This window comes from Eubalaena glacialis, chromosome 4, assembly GCF_028564815.1.
Source record: "Eubalaena glacialis isolate mEubGla1 chromosome 4, mEubGla1.1.hap2.+ XY, whole genome shotgun sequence".
Taxonomy (NCBI): Eukaryota; Metazoa; Chordata; class Mammalia; order Artiodactyla; family Balaenidae; genus Eubalaena; species Eubalaena glacialis.
In genome coordinates this window covers 45,801,505-45,823,382 of record NC_083719.1, presented here as the reverse complement: position 1 = coordinate 45,823,382, position 21,878 = coordinate 45,801,505, and the positions used below count along the sequence as shown (strand labels likewise).

The following is a 21,878-nucleotide window of genomic DNA, read 5'->3' as shown; positions in this document are numbered from 1 at the left end:
ATATACAGTCTAAACAACTGCTTCTGGAGAGAACAGAAAAAGCACCTGAATAGGTGTTAAGTAAAATCCTACTAGTAAATTATGTTTGTTAGTAGTGAGGCTATTTTCTGGAGCAAACATGCCTACAGCTCAAACATGATAGAAGTTTATTCCTTGTATACATAATATATACAATAAATGTTCCTGATTCAGGGGGTGAAGGGGAGCTCTCTTTCCAGGAGTGATTTCTAGAAACCCATTCTCCTTCCATCTTCGGGCTCTACTATCTTCACCCCGTGGTCTCCAAGATTCTGCATGGATCCCATTAAAAGAGGATAACAGGGATGGAGAAAACAAATTCACATCACCAAGGTCTGGTAGTGGCAGACATTACTTTGGCTGACATTCTGTTGATGAGAACTAATCACATGGCTCACGTAGCTGCAAGAGAAGCTGGGAAACACAGCCCCTGACTGCAACTTCTTCCCAGTAAGTAGTACTATAGACGAGTGTGCATAAATTAGATGGAGCCATCTCTGCCCATAAAGATTTCCTACACCTTCTTTTAAATACTTTGTAAATGAATATCTACATATACGCATATGTATACATATGTTTCTTTATCTACGTAGATTTAATTTCTGAAAGATACACACACACACACACACACACACACACACACACACATGACTTGAAGGTCTTAAGAAATGAAAGTCTGGTGCTAGAAGCAAGCCAACACAGTTAGAGGTATGATTCTTCCCCATATCAGAATGTTGAGGAGTTTTACTTAACTCTCTCACTGCAATTACATCCTACTTTAGAGCAATGGTTCTCAGACTTTTTGAAATAATTACTGCCACACACTATGAACCAGTCACTATGCTAGACAATTTCAACCTAAAAATGAGGCAAGGTTCTTATCACCTCATAGGAATAATCAGCCTAGGGGAAAGAAAGACATAAGAGCAGGTAATTATAATGCCAAGGCTAAACAATGACAAAATCTGTGCAGATTTTAATGCTTAAAAGGGTCAGTTATCTTTCTTATTCTTAGTGATTTCCCAGCATTCTGTCTGGATGGCTACATCATTTCGCCCATGAAATTCTTTCTAAATATTGTGGAATAGCCTATGTGGCTATTAAAGAATTTCCTAATCTCCACTATATTAACAAGAGTGAGGGCAGGGATAGCAAAGGTAGGGGGAAAGTTTTCTACTTTCTTAACACATGTTTTGTTATTGCTGTTCTATCTGTCATTCGTTCATAAGGCCGTTATCCTTACGGCCATGTAGTAACACTAAAAGCTCTTTTCTGTTGTTGTTCAAAGATTATTCTAAGTGTATTATTTAAATGCCTGAAAGAATGAAAGGGTTTATTTAATAAGTAGGAGGGTTGGGCATAGGCAATATCAAATGTCATTTGGAGCCATTTAAGACCTAGAACTTTTTTTTTTTAAGGTCTTCATTGTAATACTTGCTGTGATCTAAAATCAATATTTCCTGAGTATTTACAAAGTAAATGATTTGGTGCTGAATATCATTAGACTGACAGACTTTTACTTTATGTTGTCCCAAGCTAAAGAATAATTCTATTGATGAACAAAAAGAATATTTAAACAATCAGATTATATATATATATATATATATATATATATATATATATATATATATATATGTATGTATATATACAAAATAACATGGAAATAGGGTTGGTTGGGGGCTGTGGAATGAGTACCAATCAACACACATTATGCTGTTTTCTTTGTGAACATTTCTCACCTCAGCCTTTGGAAGCTCAGACATAATAAATATTTTGACTAAATAATAACATGCTTTTGGCTACCAGCTGTGACCTCCAGAAAAATGGGAGAGGCAGATGGCAGAAAGCAGTGAAAGGGAAGTTTAATAGAGAAATGTTAGAACGTGAGTGTTTTAAAAATTTTCTACTATACCCAGGTTGTCTATAAGTCTCTAAAGAATAGCATTACCAGATAAACTAGAGGATGCCCAGTTAGGTATCAATTTCAGATAAATGATAAAATATTTCTTAGTATAAGTATGTCTTAAATATAGCATGGGAATACCTACACTAAAAATTTATGCATTATTTATCTGAAATTCAAATTTAACTAGACAGTTTACACTTTCATTGCTACATCCAGCAACCCTATTAAAAGTTCTAGTAAGGAACCTTCGAGTGTTATCATAATACATGTCTACTGTTGCCTAAAAATCTCATTAAAAACAAATTTGGTCAGAAATAATGTTGGAAGAAATGTAGAGGATTTCATTGTAGGTGGTGGATCAACAAAAGCTGTATCTACTCATAGTATGTCTTGATTTCTGAGGGAAATGAGAGGGCTTGAAGCTTCTGTCAGAATAACTAAGAATGTGAAAGTGAAATATGTGAAATAAGTCCACGGCTTCAGTTTTAGCTTCCATTGTCCTTTTGCTAGCTTTTGTATGTGTGTCCAGATAGACAAATTAAGTATCAAGCTCAAAGAACCAATCAAGCAGTTTTCTGACCTAGAAATGGGAATCAGTGACATAAATATCAATAGTAATTATTAAAATAATAAATTTGCAGGGTGTTACAGTTTTAGAATCTTTTCAGAATCCGTAAACACATTTGATTTGCAAACCAACTTTGCGAAATACTTTTTTTACTTCAGGAAGATCTACACTAGATTCTTGAATTCAGGGAAACTGTTTGCATTCCCTCCACAGCTGCGGAAGAAGCATGAAAAAAATATGGCTTTTCATTCTAGCTGCCAAACATGTACTTTATGGATGAGTTTATTATTATGCAAGATGGTACGGAATCACATTGGTGTGTAGGGGCTGCTAATGAGAAGTCATAAGTCCAAGTCCTTAATGTTAAGCTCAGGCTTCAACGTGCCATTCTCTTGAAATATCACAAGGATGGCAACGTGTGTGTGCATATAAGTGCAATGACTCTGACTCTCAGGAAGTTAGCTGCTTCCTGATGCCCAGTTTAAATATTCAGCATATAACCCATCCTCTCTTCCCTTTGTGATGTCTTTGTTTCTCTTAAGTCCCATAGATCTGGGAGCTCTTTACAAGGCTGCCTGAGAATGCCAGAGAATGATGCTGGCTCCTTGTGTTGATTCCCTGACAAACTAGTTACAGGGAGGATGGTGACTGCCTAGAATGAGAGGATGTTTTTTGTTGGTTTGCTTTTTGTTTTTTCCTAGCCTCAGCAGTGAACAAAAAGACCCTCCTATTTATATTCATCACAAATCCCTTAGAAGTTGGAGATCAGTTTAGGGATATAAAACTCTTTCTAAAGTGCAAATGTTCCCATCTACCCTAGCAAATCAAATAACAATTTATACACATTCTGTAAATTGTTTTAACCTGAATTGCCCCTGGAAAGCATCAAACCAATCAGCTAATAGGAGTTGTTCAGACAGGGAGAAAACCCTGTGGAAGGGGAGTTATGTAGGCAAAGGTTGGGCCTGGGCATTTGTGTTCTCATTCATTCACTCATCAATTGCATATTGATTGAGCGCTTACTAAGTATAAGATTCTTTGAGAGATGCTTGGGTAACGTAGGGATAAATAAGTCTAATACATATTTGAACATCAAGAACTTCATAGCATAGTGGAGGAAACAAACAGGTAAGCAATGAACATACAAGGCAGGATGAGCTAAGTGCTTATGAGATCTATAAGGGACAGTACAGGGGGAGCCACTGAGTGAGGAACAACTGATCCTGATCAGGAGGAAGGGAAGGGAACTAACACTTAAAGAATTCCTGCCCCATGGCTGGTGTCAGTTAGGCCTCAGTTAGGACACTACCCGCATTATTAAAAAGGGGGATATTCAAGGTGAGCTTTAGAAGACAAGGAAGACTCCAGAGGTCTGCAGTCAGGACAGGAACCCCTCATTCTGTTCTATAGAAAAACAGAGGAATCAAAATGCACCACACATGTGAGTATGGCCCGTGGTCTGGTGTGGTCAGAGTGAAGAAAGGTGCATGCGGTTATGACACCTCATCTACTTCTGAAACAGTAGGCCTGGAAGAATGGGGGCTTTGGAAATCAGAGGGTGGCTGCATAAAAGCCCTGGCCACATGGAAGGGACAGAGGGGAGGCAAGGGCAGAGAGACTGACCAAAAAGGCAATCTTAGAGACAAAGGTGGATTCTGCAATAGTGGCCTGGTGACTTTCGCAGGGATTGCCATGCAGAGACCTCTCAATTGCAAAAACCAACCAACCAACCAACGAAGAGACCCCGCCCCCTCAAAAAACACGTGTTGGTCGAATTGAATCTTGTAAGCTATATTCAGCATACTGTGGGCTTCATATCCAGGTTTTTAAAAATATATATGTGTATATATATATATATATATAAAAATAAATATAAATATATAAATATATATATAAACACACACACACATATATAAGGGACTTGAGCATCGATGGATTTTGTTCTGGAATCAATTTCCCTTGGATGCTGAGGGACAACCGTGTCTTGAAAAGATGTCCAAGTGATTCTAATGAGGAATCTGGATTGAGCCCTACTGTCTGATATAGACCTAAGGGCAAGATAAAGTCCTTTAGTGTCTACAGCATGCCAGGTACATTACATTGTCTCCTCTGTTCCTACAATCACCTTGTAAGTTAGGAATTCTTTCTCTCTTTTAAAGATAGTCACGAAGGCTGAGAAAGGTTAGATACTGTCAAGTTTCCAAGGTTATACAGTCTTTGGTTTGTTGGATTTGTCTAACTTTGAGGCAGGGGACTTCAATTAATGGTCTGCAAAGCCTTTACAGCTCCCCTCACCAGCCTCAGAATTCTCAGCTTGGTGCCTCTTGCCCTTTTCAAAATAGATCTTTAACCAAGAATTCTGCTCCCTTCTTTCTACCTTTCTCATTCCCTCCCAGATCCCTATCTCTGTTGGTTTTAAGTTGAGGGAAGTTTTTTAAAAAGGCAATTTTTCCTCTCAGCTTAAGAAAACTTCTCCTAAAATAAGCTGTTCTATTCAGCTATATAAATTAAGTCATTCTTGGAACTTTTATAGGTCATAGGATATAAAATTCTGTGCTCTAGCAATTCAGAAAAGACTCAGCTCCAGAATATAAACTATGAAAGCAAAGATTTACATAAATTACCATATTAATATTCATATTGAAAGTTCACAGCTTATCCAAAACAGAAAGATATGGAAATAATTTCAATTATAGCAGAGCATCCATTTTTTTTCATGCTGTTTAAATATCTGATATGCATTTAGGAAGTGCTGGGTCAGTGGGACCACAGCTAGATTTTACTATACTTAACTCCTTGAATGCCATAACAAAGCTTTCAAAAATGTCTTGTTCAGGATTAAGCCCACTGGGATTTAGAGAAGGCATGAGGTTGAGGGAAGGGGTTTGATCAAAAGTGCGGTTAGGGATGGAACTGGAGGTAAAAATATTTGTTGTTCTACTATTGCTCATAAAAAGAAGAATGTTTTGACACTTTGACATGGGCATTTTGATGAGGGCTCTATCAACATGACCCTGTCATACTGTCCTTATCACCACGTTTCACTTCAGTGGCAATGAAACTGATGTGAATAACAAAATTTGGGGAGCCAACAAGGGCAAGAGTGGGAAGAAATGACAAGGGGAAAGTGAGATGCAAATAAGAATAGTGGGAGGCCCAGGGGAGACCAGCTGGTGTTGCTGAAACTGGCATGCACCACTTTTGTCAGCCTTACAGGGCTCCTTGGTGGGCTTGTTTAGGGCAGCTTTCTACAACGTGGTCTTTCACAAGGGTGTTGGAAGACAATATTAGAAGCTCTATTTATATTTAACTCATCATTTTTTAGCATCTACTTTTCTGTGTTTGTTTTGTAATGTGCATTATAGATTGGCAGAATGGTATATGCTTATAATTTATGAATAAATAAATGGACGTTGTGTAATAAAAGAATTTGGCTGGTTTTTGTCCCCAACTCCTGAGAGGTAACCTTGGTATTTCTCAAGTGACTGGAGTGTCTTTGTTATTCATGGTGGGCCCTTTAGAGCAAATCAGATAGTTAATGCTAGTGAGATAACTCAGGATGAGAGGGGGGCCATGCCAAAAAGACCAACTGTGTGATTAGATGGTTGGCATTTTGAGTCAGATGATATCAGGCCATCCTCTGAGGAGGGGAGGTGGGTTGGAAATTGAGTTCAACTATATGGGCAATGATTCAACCAATCATGCTGATGTAATAAACCACCAACAAAAAACTCTGGACACAAAAGCTTAGGTGAACTTCCCTGGTTGGCAATCTCCTGCACATTGTCACATATCAATGTGCCTGGAGGGTGATGTGTCCCTGAGGACAACAGAAGCTTTGCATGTGGAACCCTCCCAGATCTTGCTCTACGCATTTCTCTCTTTGGCTGGTTCTGATTTGAATCCTTTTGTTATAATAAAACTATCATTGTAAGTATAGCACTTTCCTGAATTTTGTAAGTCATGCTAGTGAATTATCAAACCTAAAAGTAGTCATGGGAAACCCTGTATTTGCAGCCTGCTGGTCAGAAGTGAGGGTGGTCCTATGGATGCCAAACTGATATGTAGTATCTGAAGTGAGGCCAATTTTGAGGAGGACGGTACTCTTAACCTTGGCTAACTCTGGGTAGACATATATTGGAATGACTAGTCAAAAACTTTTAATGGCTCTAAGTATTTGGTTCAGAAAAAGTTTGAAAACCACCTAGGACACCACTCAGGCCTTGAGACATCTCTTCCCTTACCTGCCATCCAGTAGCTGTTGCTTTCAGTATGCTACGGGAAGGAAAACTATAAAAAAAAATTCGTTTGATATATACAAATTACATTTGGATCACAGGATACAATAGACTTTAAATGAGAACTTTTGCAGCAACATGGATGGACCTAGAGATTGTCATACTGAGTGAAGTAAGTCAGACAGAGAAGGACAAATATCGTATGATATCACTTATATGTGGAATCTAAAAAAATGGTACAAATGAACTTATTTACAAAACAGAAATAGAGTCACAGATGTAGAAAACAAACTTATAGTTGCCAAGGGAGAAAGAAGTGGGGAGGGATAAATTGGTAGATTGGGATTGACATATACACACTACTATATATAAAATAGATAACTAATAAGGACCTACTGTATAGCACAGGAAACTCTACTCAATGCTCTGTATATGGAAAAAGGATCTAAAAAAATAGTGGATATATGTATATGTATAGCTGATTCGCTTTGCTGTACACCTGAAACTAACACAACATTGTAAATCAACTATACTCCAATAAAAATTAAAAAAAAAATAAAGAAGGAACCACAATGAGAAAAAAAATAAATGAGAACTTTTCTAAAGGTTATTCTGTGACTAAAGAACACGAGATTGAGGGTATGGAGAATGTGGCATGGTTGGGCTGCTTGTAACTCCTTTTACTTACACCATAATTCTTGTTCTTGCTTTGGAAATTGATGGTATGGGAAGGAAAAGGTACATGACAATACTTAATATGGGGCTCTGTCTAAATTTAATGGAATCAGTCATCATACACCATGACCTATCTTCTCTGGTGACAAAACATAATCCTCCCATAACTAATATTGTGCTATTTTTCTAATTTTCTCTTTAGAATAGTTTCCTTTAATGTCTATTAGTTTTTAAGGAGTGGGTGTGCAGGGGGGTTGGTTTACAATTGATAATGAGGATAATTATCTCAATCAACTGGACTGTAGAGATAAATAACCAAGGCCACCCCAACATTAAATGAATAAATAGGGCTCCAGAACCCTCCAGCTAGACTGGGGAGCCCCACATTAGGCAAATAGTGCCATAGATTTAGAAATAGGTAAGATTAAACTGGGGTTGTATCAATTTAGACTGAGAAGATTTGGTCTTTACTCATTTCACAGTGCAGTGGCTGAGTGCATATTATTTGCTGACTGGGCAATTAGAAAATGAGGACCGGGACTTCCTTGGTGGTCCAGTGGTTAAGAGTTCACGCTTCCAATGCAGGAGGCCCGGGTTTGATCCCTGCTCAGGGAAATAGATCCTGCATGCTGGAACTAAGAGCCTGAATGCCGCAACTAAAGATCCCGCATGCCACAACAAAGATCCCGCATGATGCAACTAAAAAAAAAAGAAGATCCCGCATGCCACAACTAAGACCCAGTGCAGCCAAATAAATACATACATATATATTTTTAAAAAAGAAAAGAAAATGAGGACCAACAGTATGTGTCATAAAGTACTAAACATTCTAAATATTCACTGAGGTTGGAAAGCAGACTTGATGGAGATTACATTCATGACGGAAAATACTAGTAAGGTTCAAGTAAGGCATGAGCTTAACCATTCATTTTTAAAGCCTAAAACTGTTTTCTAAATAGGATCATCAACAATCCCACACATTTTCTTTTTCATTAACAATATTACCCAGAAACCAAGCTGAACATCTAGAACTAGGAAATGAGCTCTTACCACAATCTCCTCTCTGAGGAGTTATGTGACAGGTATAATTAGTGTCCTTCAAGACAAATCCACTCCCCAAAGACAGGCAACTAATTTCAAAGAAAAGAAGGTACAATAAAATAGATAGAAACCAAGAAAATCCTGTGAGAAAATAACAGTATTTGCAAGAAACATTTTGACACACAGCTGCACATAAGGAGCTGCCAAGAAGACTATTTTCAGAGTATAAGTGAAGCAGAACAAATAGCAATCATATTTATATAATATCTTTCATCCAAGAGACCAAGTCTTTTATTTCATCTTTATATTCCCTATATAGCCTGTCTTAGGTAAGGCTGCAGGAACAAGAATTTAGCTTGTAGCCTTGACTTTAGTGTCAATGTTTATGGAATTATAATTACCACCTCCAAGTACAGATGAGGTTAGGCGACAAAACACAAAGTCAGACGGGACAGGCATCTCTATTCCCCTAGCTCCTTCTCTGTACATAATCAGCACATTAACTGCTAATATGTGCTTCATGCTTCAGTCTTCAAGCCTTTCGCTATTTCCTGGATCACCAAAGAAAAAAGAAAAGATTCTCTGTGACCAGAATATAAGCCCAGGTTTGCCCTCTTTGGTCTGGGCAGATATTGAGTAAACTTAAGTACTTAATTAAAACATCTTTAATTCCAGGCTTTACATTTTTTTAACGTGTCTGCATTCTTCATGGAGCTAATTCTGGGCCAGAACTAAGTCCAGCAAATGAAAGAATAAGTGGAAAAAACAAAGAAATAAAAAAAATCCAGAGACAGAAAGTTGGTTGATGGAACTTTGAGGCCATAAGAGATGAGTAAATATTTCTCATTGGGTTAGATGACATTTCTGGCCATTTTTAGGTGCCCCCAAATATGTGTTGTACATTTATTGTTCTAAGGCATTCCTCACATATACTCTCCCCTCCAAAAATAAAGATAAAAGAAGACCATTTTAGGGCTGGAATCAGGGTTAGTTCTTACAGAAACTAACCAGGTAACTTCAAGTCACTTTGCCCAGTATGGAAGATGAGACACATTTTGATTTCTCTTCATCAATTCTACCTACATATCAGCTCCACCTTGCTGAGAAGTTGGAAGGTCTTACTATACAGACAAAAGTTTGGTGAGATAGGCAGTACCTCCCTACACACTTGAACTGAGAGCACTGATTTATTTTCTTCAAAATATTCTGATACTATTGCAGCCCTTGGTCATCAACCTTTTGTAGGACATGTAATTGATATGTGCCTGGGACTGTGAAGACTATGAAGAAACAAAATGAGTAAGGTCTAGTCCTATATACCTCCCTTTCTGTCACTCATACATTCATTCATTCATCAAATATTTATTGAACATCTAGTATGTGCCAGGGACTATTCTAGACACACAGATATAACACTGCATAAAAGGGACAGAGATTTGCTATTCTATGAAGCATGCTTGCTGGGGAGACAGATGTGGTAAATAAGTCAACTGGAAAATATATTAGAGAGTGGTAAATGCTATGGAAACAACATAAAGCCAAGAAAGGGGATAGGGAGTGCTAAAGAGGGTTGCAATATAAAATAGGGTGGGAGGGGCACACCTTGATGATAAGGTGATGTTACAGTGAAGAATGGAAGGTGGTGAGGGGAGAGCCATAAACATATCTGGGGAAGAGACTTCCAGGCAGTGGGAATAGCAGGAGCAAATGCCCTGAGGTAGAAGCATGTCTGGTATGTTCTAGGAATGGCAAAGAGGCTGGTGTAGCCTAACCAAGAGGGAGAGCAGGAGAAGGTGAGGTCAGAGAGGCAGTGGGTAAATTGTGCAGGGCTTGTAGGCTCTTGTAAGGGCTTTGGCTTTAATGCAGGGGAGGTGGGATGCTGTGAATATTTGTAGCAGAGGAGTGACATGATCTGATTTACAGTCTGAAAAGCTCATTCCATCTGCTGTGCTGGGAAGATTCTGGAGGCTGGGGCAGTGCTAGAAGCAGGGAGACCAATTAGGCTATTGTAATAATCCAGATAAGAGATGATGGTAGCATAACCAGGGCGGTAGCAGCATGTTATGGCTTGAATTGTATCCCCTGCCCAAAATGTTAAAGTTCGAATCCTTAGTACCTATGAATGTGACGGTACTTGAAAATAAGGTTTTGCAGATGATCAGATTAAGATGAGGTTGTTTGGTAGGCCCTGATCCCATAGGATGGTGTCCTTATAAGAAGGAGAAATTTGGGCACAGAAAGAGACACATATAAAGGGGAGATGAGATGAAAACACAGGGAGAATGCTGTCTACAGGCTAAGGAATGCCCGAGGCTGCCAGAGGGAGAGAAGCATGGAAGAGGTTCTCTCTCGCAACCCTCAGAAAGCGCCAACCCCACCGACACTTTGATCTGGGATTTCTAGCCCCAGAACTGAGACATTTCTGTTTTTTAAGCACTCAGTCTGTGGTACTTTGCTACAGCAGCCCTAGCAAGCTAATACACAGTGGAAACAGGGAGGGGCGGGGGGTGGTGGTGGAGGGGTGGGATTCTGAATATATGATTGGTTCTTATTATTCAAGGATTCCATATTTTTGATTTGCTGAAGTTTATTTGTAACCTCAAGATAAGTACTCATGGCACTTTCACAGACATTTATAGACATGAGCAAAGTGATCAGAAATCTGAGTGGCCCAAACACATACTCCTAGTTGAGGTGAACAAGGGCATGTTCTGCCTTCTTGTTTCAGCTCTCACCCTGTAAATAAGTGCCCTTTCACAATACATTTAGAGTCATACTCTTCACATTTTGGTTTTTTTATTGATGATTTTGCTGTTCAATATGACCTCCAAGCATAATGCTGAAGTGCTGTCTCATGTTTCCGAGTGCAAGAAGGCTGTGGTGTGCCTTACAGAGGAAAAAGGTGTGTTGGATAAGCTGCATGTCGGCATGAGTTGCATTGCTGTAGGCCATGAGTTCGATGTCAGGAATCAACACTATATATTAAACACAGTGTCTTGAAGCAGAAACACACCTAACATAAGGAATGTATTGATCGGCTGGCAAAAGTGTTGTGAACAGAAGCTCGCAGGAACCTAACCCCATACCTCCCCAATGGGGCAGATTCTGTACTCACTAATTCAACACTCTTGATAACTTTATAGAGCATAACTACCTCGAAGGACAGAAGAGATGTATTTTGAAATTAGAGCCAAGATAATAACAGTATTTTTTTTTAAAGGACTGGATGTGGGCTCTGAGAAAATGAGAAGTTAAGACTAACCCTAATGTTTTTGGCCTGATAAACTGGAAAGATGGAGACAGAAAAGACAATGGAGGGAACAGGGTATATTTTGTTTTTGTTTTTTGGGAAGGAGCTGTGGATTAGGAGCCATCTATCTTATAAATATAAACTTGAGCGTAAGTTGGATGATGTGAAAATTTCAGAGGAAGAAAACTGTTTTATGGCTGGGTCCAAGCAGCAGTAAGAAATGTAGTCATTAAGATCCGGGGAGAGGAGAGGATAGACACCTCAATGCCCAGTGTGGGGTGGTGGTAAAACTCGGGGGTCAGACGTCTGTGCTCTACTCCCACCACTGCCCCCTCCAAGCTGTCACAGAACCAACCTTGTAGTTGAGAAGACCTTGAACAAGATTAGGAAGCTCTGAACAAAGGCTTAGAAATTGCTCATCATATCTCAGCTGTTATTACCAGGCTAAAATTCTTTCATATTGAATATGAGGTCACCTTAATTTAAGACCATTATATATTTTTGGAGAAAAAGAAAGAGACAGAAAATTGCAGAGGAAGAGAATATTTGAAGGTGAAATTTCATTCCAGTTCCAGCACATCTGCAATGGTACCCTGAATGCCATGGAAATGAATTATTTAAAACTGGTGGGATGATGGTGTCGGATTTTTATCCTCAGTCTGGTGGTTTTTAAAAAATATCAACCTGCTCACCCGATTTCCTGCCTTAAAAAAAAAAAACCTTGTATTTATAGTTTCTCATTGTGTCATCAAAAGCAGAATGTAAATAAATAAGGTGGGGGAAGTAAACCAAAGACAATCTCCTACAGGAAATACAGCAGCTTGTGGCCATGCCATACTTAGAACAGAAATGCATTTAAAGTCAGGAATGGGAAAGAATTTAAATCAAGTTAAAATGCACTGCAGTGTGTATAGACATTTGAGTTTTAGTGCTAGACATTCAGAAAGAGCCTGGACAGCAGATCCGAATTCCATATACCTGGGATCACGCTCCCACTGAGACCCAGGAAACTCTCAGCCACAACTCCTCTGAGCAACATTTCAAAGGCAGTGAATTTTCAGTGGTGATCTTCTGTCTCTAGAACTATCTAAATCTATTTGGGCCTTGTCTCTCTAATAAATCATTCGTGTATTTCTTAAATCAAAGCCCATTGGAGGATTCAAACCACAGAATACTCTGTTTTCAAAAAAGTGGTAACCTCTATTTTCTCAAAATTATGGAGCCACTAAATTGCTGTTCTTGACTTTGAACTCCACACAGTTGTCTCCTTAACAAACTGCAGGTTGGAGCAAATGGGTATCTGGCCAATTAGTCTAGTTACTGACCACGATGACACACAGCTTCGCCACCTGGACAAAGCTGAAGAACACTGTAAACCTTGTTGCAGCATCCAAAGTGATTGTTTACTGCCACCTTACTTCCCTGTGTCTTTTTAAAAAATATGCCAACCAATTCAGATAACCTTACTAGATGTGCACTTTCCATGCGGGTTTCACTCACTTTCAATAAATAATTCTTGAGCAGCCACTCAGTGCCAGGCCCTGGGGTAGGCAAGGAGATATAAAGGTGAAAAAGAGAAGGCATAGCCCTTGTCTTCAAGGAACTTGGAATCCAGCAGGAAACCATAAAACGAAATAGGCATTTACTTTATAAGATAAACCAGCGGTGGTGTTTCAAGAGCCTACTGTAGGAGCAAGCAAACACATCTGGCGTTGAAAAAACCTATCAGAGGAAATGATGGTCAAGCTGAGATCTAAAGGATGAGAGGAAATTAGCTTGACCTGTGTGAGGGTTGGAGGGATGTGGTTTCTTGTAGAAGGCAGGGCATGTGCAAAGGCCTCTTCCGAAGAGGAAGAGAAACCCAGAAGTATACGGAACCCAGAAGTATTCAAGGAACTGAAAGAAGTTCAAAAACTGGAAAGACTTTGGGGAGGGGGAAGGGTAAGCTGGGATGAAGTGAGAGAGTGGCATGGACATATATACACTACCAAATGTAAATTCAATAGCTAGTGGGAAGCAGTCGCATAGCACAGGGAGATCAGCTCGGTGCTTTGTGACCACCTAGAGGGGTGGGATAGGGAGAGTGGGAGGGAGACGCAGGAGGGAGGGGATATGGAGATATATGTATACGTATAGCTGATTCACTTTGTTATATAGCAGAAACTAACACACCATTGTAAAGCAACTGTACTCCAATAAATATGTCAAAAAAAAATTGGAAAGACTTTAACAAGCATAAGAATACAGGGTCAGCATCTGGTTTCGAAAGTATTGGATGCAATATAAGCAAGCATCTGAGGCCCTCTTCAGAGAACATAAGCTCAAACTGCCTTCTATCTAAGGTATAACGTAGAAAAATGGAATTTAGGGAGGATAGTCTAGGTAGCATGGAATCCATCCATTCCCTTGAGTGGTTACCATTTGATTCTTGGATCGTCTGAGACCACAAGAAGTCTATGTGCTTGGGTTATATTTTCCGAGCCTCCCACAGGGGCCTTCACTGAACATACTCTAATGTTTGTCTTCTATGTTTTAAAGGCACTATAAAAAAGGAGTCTCATGTGGTCTTTTTAGTACTAGTTGGGAAAGCCATTGTTGACATAAACCCAATGTGTCCCCAAATTAAAGATATTTCCAGCAGAATTTAATAAAAAAAAACAATTTCTTTGCCCTCAGGGATTGTTATAGTCATTTTTACCCCTTCCTATATTGAGAGCTGTATATTACATCAGGTTTAATTATTTTTTTCAGCCATGGTTTTCACCTCGGTTTCAAAGAGTCTCGGAACCAAATTTTGTTTTAAACACAAGAGCCATTTTGCCCTTTACACTTCCATAAGCTTTTAAATTCTCTATCAGACACCCTCAAACTTATGTGCCCCCTCAGATTCTTCTGGACTCACCTGTCTGAAAGGCCAGCCACTCAGTCCATGCCATTCCTGCAAGGGCTCTTCTCAACTATCACGTCTGTTATCAGCATGACACGGGCATGACCCAAAGCAGCTCTCTTCAGGCTAATGCCACACAGCTCTGCCTTCTACAGTGAAGCTTCCCTGTTGCCACTGAAATGAGTCATCCACGGATGTGTAACACGGAAATGTGGAGGAGTTAAAGCCTGAACCTCTGACCAGTAGAAGACAAAGGCTTATGGGGAAATTCTTCTCCCTTCTTCTGCCTGACAGTCTCTCGGAAGAAGTTCCTGTGAGACCTGTGGTCAGTTGCGCTTGATACCAAGTGGTGACCGCTTTGCCAGACGTCCCCTAGTGTTGGTTCCCCCTTCTCCGTGCCAGTCACCCCTTTCTTCTCTCTTGCTTCCCTGAGACTGTACTTCCCAACAAAGTATTAGCATTTAAGCTTTTCCCACCCTATTTCTAGGGAACTAGGGCTAAAACAATATTCTCTCCTGATTTTGGGGGTCACTCTCTACTCCTATTTTATTAAGCATATTCTATGTATCTTTTGTGTTTACTTCTTCACATTCTTTTTGAAAATGTGTAGACTCAAGATAAACTTATAAATAAGATCACAGTGAGCTTCATTTTGTATTAACTTTACAGAACTTGGGAACTTGGCTAAAGAGAGTATTTTTATTTAATTTAATTCCTCAAATAAAATTCCACTGGAAAATTTAAAGTACAGTCTAACGGGTTTTCAAAAAAGAGACAGCCTCTATTCCCTCAAAATGATTTGTTACTTTGCTGCTGTTCTCTCTAAATCTCTATACCTGTACCTGCTTTCTTAACTGACAAGAATTTGTGTGTAATTAAATTTTAAGAAATTTTTCACTTAATCTAAATATTCCTACAGTTAGATAGTTTAAGGATTTTACTGAGATCATAGCCAACAAGCATTTTCTTTTCTTTCTACATAATGAAAGTACATTTTGTTAAGAAGAGTATTTGAAACTTTAGCTGCAAATAAATTTCAATTAATTTTTCTTTTTGTTATGTATGTTTTTCTGTATTTTTTCTAGCCTTAAGGTCAGTACTTGGATACCAGTAATTTAAAGAATCTGTTCCTTTGTACTTGTTTTTCTTAGGAATACCTTATTTCTTGTTGTAGAAAGCCATCGTGGAATATCAGCAAGCTCCTCCTTCCCCACCACTGCTGGACAATACTGTATATGTAAGCAAGTTCGTACTGCTGAACTGGATTTTTTTCCCCAAACAGGTTTTTTTTCTTACTATACAATTCTGTTTCTATTCCTTAAACATTTCCCAAGGTTTTTGATGGGTCGAGTTCATCAATTAACAGTAATTTTTTAAATACCCATTTTGTGCTAGTTACTATGTTAAGTAGGAAATACAAAATTTTTCTCTACAAATAGTTTATATTGTATTAGGAACTTAAGATGACTATATACCTAACAACAATAAAAAGTTGAATATAATATCGCCATAGCAGCAATACACATATGATATTAAATCTTTGCTGGGAGGAAGAATAGAACCATTAATTCCTATGTAGGTCTGAAGTAATTTCTATATTTTTTTGTTGGGATATCAAGGAAGTATGTGACACTCTATAGTTCCTTGGATCATCCATTCAAAATACATATTGGATTAATGTGGTATATATATACACAATGGAATATTATTCAGCCTTAAAAAGGAAGGAAATTCTGACATATGCTATTCTATGGAATGAAACTTAAGAACATTATGCTAAATGTAATCAAAACCACAATGAGGTATCACCTCACACTGGTCAGAATGGCCATCATCAAAAAATCTACAAACAATAAATGCTGGAGAGGGTGTGGAGAAAAGGGAACCTTCCTACACTGTTGGTGGGAATGTAAATTGATACAGCCACTATGGAGAACAGTATGAAGGTTCCTTAAAAAACTAAAAATAGAACTACCATATGACCCAGCAATCCCACTACTGGGCATATACCCTGAGAAAACCATAATTCAAAAAGACACATGCACCTCAATGTTCACTGCAGCTCTATTTACAATAGCCAGGACATGGTAGCAACCTAAGTGTCCATCGACAGATGAATGGATAAAGAAGATGTGGTACATATATACAATGGAATATTACTCAGCCGTAAAAAGGAACGAAATTGAGATATTTGTAGTGAGGTGGATGGACCTAGAGTCTGTCATACAGAGTGAATTAAGTCAGAAAGAGAAAAACAAATACCGTATGCTAATGCACATATATAGAATCTAAAAAAACGGTACTGATGAACCTGGTTGCAGGGCAGGAATAAAGACGTAGATGTAGAGAATGGACTTGAGGACACGGGGAGGGGGAAGGGTAAGCTGGGATGAAGTGAGAGAGTAGCATCGGCATATATACACTAACAAATGTAAAATGGATGGCTAGTGGGAAGCTGCTGCATAGCACAGGGAGATCAGCTCAATGCTTTGTGATGACCTAGAGGGGTGGGATAGGGAGGATGGGAGGGAGGCTCAAGAGGGAGGGGATATGGGGATATATGTATACTTATAGCTGATTCAATTGTTGTGCAACAAAAACTAACACAACATTGTAAAGCAATTATACTCCAATAAAGATATAAAAAAAAAACATTATGCTAAATGAAATAAGCCAGTCACACACAAAAAAGCAAATACTGTATGATTCCACTTATATGAGGTACTTAGAGTAGTATGAATAGAGCAGTCATATTCATGGACATAGAAAGTAGAATAATGGTCCCAGGGTTGGGGATAAAGGAGAATGGGAAGTTATTTAATGGGCACAGAGTTTCAGTTTTGCAAGATGAAGAGTTGTGGAGATGGACTGTAGTGATGGTTGCACAACAATAAGAATGTATTTAATACCACTGAACTGTGCACTTAAAAATGATTAAGATTGTAAATTTTAAGTTTTGTATATTTTACCACAATAAAAATTTAGAAAAAAAATTTTAATAAAATTGTACTGTATTCAGTACTAGGGAAAAGAGATGAATGAACTCACACTGCAATACAGAAGACAAAATGTAATCAGATAACAACAGAGTCTGCTAGGTTTTTTATGTGGTCTGCAGAAAGTGCTAGTGTGGCATGGAAGCAGAGATATGGGAGTGAATAGCATTGTCCACTGGGAATGGAAATTGTGGTGGGTGGGAAACGAGATAGTGGTATCTTCAAAAGCTTCATAGAAGAGTTGTTATTTGAGATGGCCTTTAAAGGAGAATAAGAATTTAGACAGATAGCAGAGAAGGTATTCCAAGCAGAGGAACAGAGTTATTGAAAGAATGGAACATTAGTAAATTGAGAAAAGTTCTATCTGGTTGAAACCCAGGACCAGTGGAGGAGAGTGGTAGGAGATGATGTTAATGGAATAGCTATGAGGAGGCAACACTGTCCACCACGTTAGAGGGTGTGGACTTCATTCTAAATCAATGGTCTTAACCAGAAACGGGCATCAGGATCACCTTTAGAGCTGACACACATACATATGCCAATATTTATCACTGCAGACTTGATTTTGTTTGTATAGAATGGAGCCTGGGCTTCTTCATGCTGTCAAGGTTCCACCGTGATTCAGAGAGGCTCCCAGAATCTCCACTATAAGTAATAAGACATTATTAAAGGTTTTATTATTAAGATGAGAGACGTTACTTAGCTCTGATGGCAATATGATAGATGACCTGGAGAGGGTGGGACTTGCCAGTAAGCATACAAGGTAGGAAATTCCTAAAGTGCTGAGAGCTAAGGTTCTTAAAGAGCTCATGACAGTCTGAATTTAGACAGTGGCAGTAGGGACAAAGGCATTCAGAAAGTTAAAACTACTGGACTTGGTGGTCAGTGAGATGTCATGGGTCAAGAGAGAGAAATCAAAATTAGAGCTCAGATTTCCACATCAGACAACTGGGTGCAGGTGGATCCACTAACTGAGATAGTAAATATTGGCATAGGTACTAACTACAACATCTGGCAGATTGACTGTCAAAGAGTAGGTGCTCAATAACCGTTGAATGAATGAAAAATCCCCAGTAAACCAATGATTATACAATTGTGGATGAAAACATGACTGAGGGTTGGCCTATGGATAAGCTTTGTTGGGTTTTGACAAATCTAGATATCCAGGGGAGGTGAAGTAGAAGGTTGTGGAAAAGATATGCAAAACAGAGGGTACCATCAAAACACAAAACCAACAAAGGTTGGAAAGTTTAGGCTCGGTTCCAAAAACAGTGAATGGTTCAGTTTGACTTTAGAATAGTGAGAGATGAGACTGTAAAAATATAGGGACTCCATGATGTCGTGTGTCTGAAAGTCAGTCTGAGGAAGTTTTAATTAATTAAGGAGGTGATGGTAAGTCATGGCTTTCGGGCAGGAGTCTTCCATGATCTTTAGGATCATGTTCTTTTGGGAGACTCTTATAGCAGCAGTGGGATAGGATGGATTGGGATGGGAAGAAATCTAAGGGGAAAAACATCAGTTAGAAGGCTATTATAAAGGAAGAAGCAAAAGATAAGAAGAAGAAGCTGAGCCATGATGGTCACGTGATTTCTCAGGCAGGAGCAGATTCAAAGGATAGTCAGGAAAAAATTAATATGCAAGATCAGGCCCCAGAATAGGATGGATGGAAGTTAGAGTTGGATACAAGGTGGAACCTGGGTGGCAAAACATTGTGGTCTCAATGAACAGCAAAAATTGAAGTCAGGAAGGTGAGCAGTTTCAGGTGAAGACGATTGATTCTGAGATGCCAGCAGGATGTCCAGGTGGATAAATATTTTGGATACCAGGAAATGCAACATTGCACTTGGGAGCCATCTGGTACAAGTGATAAATGATGTGCACAAGTGGATAAGATGGCCAAGGACACAGAATAAGCCCAAGAAAAAAGCCATGAGAGGATGCTGACCCTTTGCCGGGTGAGGAAGGGAGTGAAAGCTAGGAAGTAGAAAGAGGAGCGGGCTGAGAGACACAAGAATAATCTGGGAAATGTGCTTCTAAGACAACAGGAAACAGAATTTCAAAGGGAAGAGTGGGTAAATAGAGTCAAATAGTTAGAGAATTGGGGGAGGTGGGGGAGAAGTGAGATAGGGCAGATGGTCTGTTGACAGGTGAGGGAGCCTGGGTGGGGCTGCAGAGGGAAGGACATGAGGAAGCTGCACTTTTCCATAGTGTTTCTGATGTGAGAGTCAGAGGTACTGCTAGGATGGCTCTTGGCACTGTTATCATTTGGTTTCAAAGAACTCAACAGATCCATCTCTTCTCAGTCATCATATAACTTTCATTGGAACAATGGGCCAGAACTATGGGTGCAAACAGATTTAGGAACCCTGATGTCTGAAATTTAATTCATGAACACTCCTGGGTCTTATCATTTCCTGAGAGGAAATAGTCAAAGTTAAAATGACCATTTTGTATGACAATGTGTGTGCCAGAGCTATGTGTGGCAATTAACTGGATAGCACCACGGTATTCATTGAACCAACCTTTTTGTTACTAATTTGAAATGCTACTTTTATCATAAACCAAATCCCATATGGCTTTGTGTCTATATCTGGACTCTCTATTTCATTCCATTCTCTACCAAACCTCCTGGTATTTGATTGGGATTGCCTTGAGTTTATGAATTTATTTGTGAAGAACTGGCATTTTTTACAATATTCAGTCTACTAAAAAGAGGGGTACTTAAGCCTTCTTCTATGCCCCTCAGTTGAAGATAATTATTTTTTCATGGAGGTCCTAAGCTTGTCTTTTTCAGTTTACAGCTATATATTTCCCTTTTGAGTTGCTATTGTTAGTGGTATTATTATTATTTTTTTTGTATTGTAAGTGTGTGTGTGTGTGTGTGTGTGTAAATAAGAAAGATGTAGGTGCATTTTCAGATAAGCAATAAAAATTTTAAAGAAACAATCTAAGGCAAATTGAAATTTTTTAATAGCACCTGACCTTCACTGAGCTGATACACATATAAAAAAATCATTTTGGATAATACTATCATGTAAAACAGAAAAAAAATATTTATTTTACCTGTGTATTGCTAATTTTTCCTTCAATAAGACAAGCCATGACTGTATTTGGAGTTAAAATGTGGTGTCTGTTTAGTCCTGGTCCTACCAGTGAGCTCGCTTTCCTCCTAATACCACACAAAGCCCAACTAGACTCTGGCTCTTTCCACAGGAAAGTAGCCCTGTTCCGCCCTGCTGCTTTAATTCATGACCATGACCATGACCATCAGCTTTTCAGTGCCTCCTCCTGAGGTGCTGGTGGAATAGGCTGAAGGAGCTGCAGCCACAGCAGTCAACCCCCCATAGCAAATCACACAGACAGAGGTGTTTTCACATGGTTTGAGGTAGCTGGGAGTCAAGAAAGGTTTCAGTTTTTTCTTTTTCTTCATCCCAGTCCTTTGGAACTTTTCAATTTGAAGAAAAACTGAAAACTATCTAACAAATCCAGATAAGGGGTCAGCAAACTTTTACTGTAAACAGCCAGACAGAAGATGTTTTAGGCTTGTGGGCTATGTGGTCTCTGTTGCAGCTACTTAACTCTGCTGTTGTACCATGAAAGTAGTCATAGACAAAAGTAAATGAACCTGGCTGTGTTCTAATAAAACTTTATTTATACACAAGTGGTGAGCCAGTTGGGGCTCATAGTCCTGATTTGGCCTATGGTTCGTGGTTTCCAGATTCCTATTTTAGACCAGAATACTTCCAGACCATTCATTATTTGTACTTCAAAAAATCAAAAGCAGGGCTTCCCTAGTGGCGCAGTGGTTAAGAATCTGCTGCCAATGCAGGGGACACGGGTTCGAGCCCTGGTCTGGGAAGATCCCACATGCCGCGGAGCAACTGGGCCCGTGAGCCACAATTACTGAGCCTGCGCGTCTGGAGCCTGTGCTCCGCAACAAGACAGGCCGCGATAGTGAGAGGCCCGCGCACCGCGATGAAGAGTGGCCCCCACTTGCCGCAACTAGAGAAAGCCCTCGCACAGAAACGAAGACCCAACGCAGCCAAAAATAAATAAATAAATTTAAAAAATAAATAAAAAATCAAAAGCAATGTACTTGCCCCCATGGAACTAAAGATCATAGGATGCAAACCATTGGAGTGAACAAAATAGAGCAAAATCATCAAAATGATTTCTTATCAATCCTTAAATGAGTCTGAGCATAGCTAGCCCTTGTTTGCTTTCTGAAACACCAGTGGGATCACAGTATATAAAAATACACATATTACATTGTGGTGTGATCACTGCTTTGAGGAGGGA

General features: G+C 39.2%; 1 protein-coding gene across 1 annotated transcript in view; it reads right to left on the bottom strand.

The window, feature by feature from the left end:
• The window catches only part of RAB3C (RAB3C, member RAS oncogene family), a 285,344-nt gene that overhangs the window by 153,453 nt on the left and 110,013 nt on the right, over positions 1 to 21,878 (bottom strand). The gene's annotated exons all lie outside the window — the stretch shown is intronic.